We start from the raw sequence: 6,986 nt of genomic DNA on the forward strand, positions 1-6,986 counted from the left end.
GATCGCTTTGCACTTCTAGTCACCAACTTTGTTGTGTGGATTACTGCATCTGTACTGGAATAGTTTTAAAGAAGTTTTTACTGTTTTGTTACTTGTTTGCTACTGTGGGCTCCTTTGGGGAGAAAGGTGAGGTATAAAATTTTAAAATAATGCTGTTAAGGCATGGTTTGAGAAACAACATTTTACCAGCAGTCATGGTGAGACTTCCTCTGGTATCGCTACCTGTTTTAGAACAGAAGCAGGGGGAAAGAAGATGAGTAAGAAAACCTTCTTGTGCAAGCAAGATGCCTCAACTGGATGTAGCCCCCCCCCCTTTATTTTTACATTGGGAATAGAAAAATCTCATAATTGGAACATACTTTTCAATAATTTCAGAAACCAACTATTTAAGTGTCCATAATTCCTCTTAGTTGTCGCTCTTTACCTGTTGCTCTAAAACAAATTAGCATCTTATTTTAGTCAAGCCAATGGATGCAAGTAAGCTGAGCCTAACACCCTTTCATAGGGTACAGATAGAGGTCTGGGCACCCACTTCTATCAACTCCATTCTGTTCAAGTATAAATACCCTGTAAGTGTATAAACTGTCCCACAAGACTAGTTTATTTCCTGATTTAAGTACTACAAATTTAAAATGTGGTCTAGTCTTAAGATTTCAAGGAACTTACCGGTAGGTAACTGATAATGCTTGAATCAAAATGTAAGTGATTGGTGCACTGCTGAAAAGGGAAGCCACTTTCATTGAACAGTATTGTTCTGCAATGCATTCTCAGTGATTTGAAGCTATCACTTTATGATATGTTGGAGTTAATATACAAAAACTCTTCCAGCTTGGAGGTTCCTTGTTTTTAAAATCAACACAATGTCTAGCCAGTTTTTATTTTGAACAATATTGCACAATACAATAGTACAATGGTATACAGTGAACACCTTTTGAAAATAAGCATGACAAGGCCACAAAGCTTGGAATTATTCTCAGTGTTTCGCAGTTTGAATATGGTATGTTGCAGAGATAAAAGATTACAGGAAAACTGTGTGAATGATATGATGCAGATGTAAGAATCATGCATGCACAGGAATTCATTTATGCTCCTGAAGTCTGCACTGTGTCTAAATTCGTTGTATAAACTTAAGTGAAAACATACTGTTTACCTTTCAGCATTCTTCTATATTTCTGGATTATTTTAAAGTTAGTTAAACTGCAATGGCAACTTTGGTGAGCAGGAGCAATAGCTTTCTTGAGTAACTAGTTACATAAAACAGTGCTACAACTGCAGTATTGTTCTCATATTTTGTATACATTTTAAGTCTGAATGTGGATGCAATTGTAGACACACGCATTGTATGTTTAGGACTTAGAATTGCTCCACATATTTACTCATCAATACTTTTGAACTATCCAGTTCCTCCATAAGTATATATGTTGCTTTATAAAATGACCAACCCCCCCAAAAAAATCAACCTCTAGACTCATCTTCCAAGTTCAGGTTGTTTATATGATTTGTACTAAACTTGCATGATGGACTCTGTAGATTTTCTGTAGTTCTAAATGTTTTAGCACAGCTGACTGAGTGAAGGGAAGCAGGGATTTACCTGGAATACTTCTATCTCATTGCTCTGTCTGACTTACGCTTTTATAATTATGCCGGTGGCGATGTTCTTTTACAGTAGATGTAGATCTGGGTCTCCTAGTGGGAGGTTATACATCTGAGGCAGATTGTGGAAAAGAGACATGCACGCTTACTGGTGTGCTGGCACAGCCATTTTTTCCTCTTCTCTTTTTTTTAGGACCATATTAAAATGGAGACAGGATGAATAGCCCTACCTGTTCTACACTGTTTTTCAATTGTACTATTTTATAGTATTGGTTTATTGGTTTATTGAAAACAAAATATGACATACATAATATTGGAATGATATTGGAATGATATCTCAGAAGTAAAAAGATTGTAAAGGTGTCTGCAAATGAAGTGTTACACACATGGATAAAATGGATTAAAAATTAGTCTTTCTTTGATTTTCTCCAGGCTGCAGTTTTGCACAACTTTTTTGTGCAAACAAATCCTACTGAATACAGTGGAACTTACTTTTGAGTAAACATGCATAGAATTGTGCTATGAGACTGAGTATCTTAAAATTGCTTGATCACATTAGATGTGTAGATACTGACACAGAACTATAAAATATAGCACTTTGGGTTTTTTCTCATGTTCATAGCTACACGGATCACAGCAAATACTGTGTTTAAGACAGACAGGATGCAGAATGTGTTGCTGTTGTACTTGGAAGTCACAAAATCTTATCTCTTCTTGCATTCAGATCTACTAAAATTCCACTCTTTATCCAATGTTTTATTCAGAAGGCTCTTCTAGTGCCAAACTGGACAGCATTTCAGCACCAGCCAAAGACCATTTTATTTTCCCAGGGTTTTTAATTGTTGCTTTTAAGCTGTTTGGTGTTTGATAACTCTGCTTCTTCTATATTGCTCTTTTACACTGTGATGTTTGAATGTTGTTTTAATATTTTTGCTTTAGTATGTTTTGTTTGTAATTTTAATTCTTTTGTAAGCTGCCCTGGGAACTTGTTAAGGGTTAGAATATAAATCAAATAATAAATAAAATATTTGATACAAATGTATCAAAATGAGCTTGATAACAACTTGTTTTAAGTACTTGGAAGAAAGAAATTGCTGAACTGTATTTGATCATATCAATGATTAATGGCTTGACTGTAGATCTATTTTTTTTTTTTGCCGAGGCATAGGGACAACCAACATTGGGGAGCCTCTTGTAAGCTAAGCAGCATTCATATTTATTTTGGAGTTAAGCACTATTATGCTGAACTTTGAAATGACCTAATAAAATGGAAGGCAAAAAAATCCTTCAGGGCACATTTTGATTAACTACATTCACATTTTTCAGTCATATTAACAAAGAAAGTGGTTCAGTTTTGCCCCCTATTCTTTCATCATTCATAATGGAGACAAATGAATTGTTAATTTTATTATAGAATTGTCAGGGGTCTAGGAAAATGTCTCTGTGTGTTTTTAAATACTGGTTAAGGTTGGTGAGAGTTGTAATCCAAAACATCTGAATGATACTAAGCTGGAAAGGCTCTTGTGGAATACCCTTCAAAGACCTGCACCCATAGAAATGCACTTTGCACCTTCTGTGCTCTTCCCATTTTTGTGGGTGGGTTTGTGGGTGGGTGTGCGCGCGCAGCCACTGATAACCTTACATTCAGTAATGCAGTGGAGTAGGAACATCAGCAAGACATCTCCAGTACCTTTTCATAAGAGGAGTGATGACATATGCTGCTAACAAAGTATTTGTCAGTGGTGTAAGCTTGGATGGTGGGTCTAGCACATTTTTGTTAGATAGGCTAGACTCAGTAACTGACCCAAGCTCACTCTGCAAACTTCATGACGGATCATGGATATAAACACAAATCTTCACAGTCTTAGACCAGCATCATAGTCCAACATCCATGAAATACCAATAAAATGGGTGTTGTGCTATGTATTGCTGCTTTTTTGGAAATATTAGTACAGCTTACTGTATTTTTTATTCTCTTAGGAGTCATGGATATGGACCGCTTTAGGGTGTGATTACGGGGTTTGACATGAGAGCTCCTGTACTTCAAATTGTAACATGTCATAGCCAATGTCCAGTAGTATGCACATCATATACAGTATAGGCATTAGCAGGGAAGCCTAAGTAATTGAGGCAGTTTCATATGAATAAAGATGAGCTAATTTGGGACACGCACTATGTAAAATAATGTATGAGAATACAGTTTTGGATCATAATGGAGAGAAAGTGCATGAACCCTTTGAGAGGAAATTAAATTGTTTTAGAAACCTTCATTTTTACTGAAGTCTACATTCAACTCCTATGTAATTCATCTATCATTTCCTGTGTAAATTTCTCTGTTTATTTTAGACTCAGTTACCTTAGTACTTATGTATAACAGCAATGGCACTACTATTAAAAAGGAAATTAATATATGCGTTGCATGCAATCTTTTGTGATTATAACCATCTGCATTTTCCCCAGTTGTTGAAAGTAACAGTCATTCATTTGATGTATCACTTGGATTTGGATTTAAACAAATACATTTAAACTATTGCAGTTTTACTGCTTGTTGTGAAAGAAAGGTGTTTGCTGGATGCTAGTATTTTGCTGTGTTCAATAAGAACAGGAATGGGAGGGGAATGTTTACAATGTGGTGCCTTCTTGAAAACGCACTGTGTCCACTATGAATTATCCTAACAAATGTTGATTTTCAATAGATATTAAGAGCTAAACACTTTATTTATTTAAAGTAATGTGTGTTTACATTGAATTGTGACATTTATCTCTTTTGGTGTATGTGCCCATTTCACTGCCTTAACTGGTTCTGGTTTAAAAGACAGGTAGAGCTGGGTATCATCTGCATATTGATGAACACTCAACACAAACCCCCTGATGATCTCTCCCAACAGCTTCATGTAGATGTTAGAAAGCATGGGGGAGAGGATGGAACCCTGAGGCACCCCACAAGAGAGAGCCCAGGGGTCTGAACACTCATCCCCCACCACCACTTTCTGGACACGGTCCAGGAGAAAGGAGCGGAACCACTGTATAACAGTGCCCCCAGCTCCCAACCCCTCAAGATAGTCCAGAAGGATGTTGTGCTTGATGGTATCAAAAGTCACTGAGAGATCCAGTAGAACTAGAAAACAGCTCTCACCTTTGTCCCTAGCCCGCCGGAGATCATCGACCAGTATGACCAAGGCAGTTTCAGTCCTGGGGTGAGGCCTGAATCCCAATTGGAAGGGATCCAAATGGGCCACATCCTCCCCAATAGAACAATATTTAACACACCCAATAGAAATTTAAAGTGTTTAATTTTTATTAGATTGTGCCTTTTTGGCAGCAAACCAGATTATAGTGGCATGAATTATATAAGCAAAAGCAATTATTATCACAAAGTAAGGTTGTGTGGATAGTAAGGCTGATTTGAAGCTCATCTGATCTTAGTGTTTATTGCCTGCGTTGTCTGCACTGAGTTGGGCCAAATTATAGAGAAGTATTGGTAGCTTTGGGTCCTTTTCACATACATTGCTGGGAAAGCCTGGTTGTAGTACAGCCTCCTACAGTGCTAGTCTAGATTTTGCAATCCTGCAGCAGCCACTCAACTCAGCAACCATGCAAAACTGATTGGAGTAGCAGGCAGTCAGGGCACCATTAGTGGCTAGTGTTGGATAGGTTCCAATCCATCCTAAGCACTGAACTTCCTGGATGACCTTGGGCAAACTTTCAGCCAGAAATGGTGGGAGGGAGATCCTATGCCTGGAAAGAAGGGCATCAAACCCATCTTCCAAGGCCATTTGTGTGTGATGAAGTTTTGAACTGATCTCTGCAGCTCTGTGAGCATAAAAATCCACGCACAGAGGTAGCAAAGCAATTCTGCCTTGGCTTTATCTCTCTGTCCTCACAATGCAACAGTCTTTGCGTGACCAGGTGCCTCACAAGAGCTAGAAGTAGCATTGTCAAAGGCATCTGCTGTCAGAAGTGGCTCAAGAGAACGCGCTGGTAAGGTGACCTCTGGGTGTGTCCTCTGAAACTTACCTGGCGGCAGCAAGCTAGAGCATTCCGAGCAGAACTGGGTGACTGAGAATAGCCACTATTTTAATTTCCCATAATGTCCCCAGATGATGCTATGTCAGGGGCATTGTGGGAAATTAATATAGCAGCTCAGGTAGAGCCATCCAGGGCTGCTCAGATAAACAGTCTCTCTTCCTCTACAGGCCCCTAAAAAGTCATGGACTTCAGCAGCTGCCCCAGAATGCCAAGTGCTGACATTGGGTCTGTCTGATATAGTTGTACCTTGACAGTGAACTAACTAACTAACCATATACATAAAATTTACTTTACAGAGTTCTTCAAAGACAAAGTCTTTTTGTATTCACCCTGAAAATACACAGACAATATTTCAACGTTCTATGCCAGTAGATTAGAATCTTATTTCAAATCTTGATGAACAAATATTTTCTCTTAAATCTCACATAATATATTTTTAACTGAATTAGTAACAGAGACGGCTTTAGACACCTGCAAAAACTACAGCTACAAACAAGTCAAAGGTCTGAGGGCAAGGTAAGTTTAATAATATAAAAGCCCCCTTTTAAGGGGATATATTTCCCAGAACAAGAACCTTTAGGGCACAGTCAGTTTTGATTGCAAATTGAAATACAGGAATAAGTTTATATTGTAATATTTTCTGTCATTTGATAAGTAGGCAAATGAACTTCCAAACTTGAAAGATTAAAAAGTTTTATAGATCCTGCCAAATGCTAGGAAGAAATGGAAATGTTGAAGCTCATCTTGGATAACTCAAAAACTCATTAGGCAACATGTGCTCTTATAACAACACAGAACCGAGGCCAGTGACAATTAAGCATATTTATGTTTCATTAACTTAAATAGGATTTCTTCATGTAACAACTGTTTATAGAATTATATGTCCTGAATTATATGTCCTGCATAGATTTGTTCCGTGGGCTGGAGGGTCCCCAACCATCTTAGCCCTTAGCTATCCATTTCCAGCTGCAGCAGTGCCATACTAGCTTATGGACTTTAAAAAAAAACTCCCCTGTAGACTCCTTCACCACTGGGAATAACTGCGTGTTTTCCCCAAATGTTTAAAAAACGGGAAACCCCTAGTGCAACCTGTCATCCCATCCTAAGTAATCTCTTCCATTACTCTGGAACTGGCTATTGTGTTCCTGGTGTATTGTCACTACCATTTATGATGTTGCGTATAGCATTAAAGGGGGGGGGGGGTGCATAAAAAATAATGTCACTCCTCTGCCCATGATGAATCCTGATTACACAAAGGCATTTTACTCTAGAAAAGCCTTTTTTTCTTGTCCACCTTAATACTAAAGTTGCTAAGGTGGCCTGAGAATTTTATATACTGTCCTAGCAACTGCAATACATTAGCA

The sequence above is a fragment of the Podarcis tiliguerta genome, assembly GCF_965153285.1.
Source record: "Podarcis tiliguerta genome assembly, chromosome: 7".
Taxonomy (NCBI): Eukaryota; Metazoa; Chordata; class Lepidosauria; order Squamata; family Lacertidae; genus Podarcis; species Podarcis tiliguerta.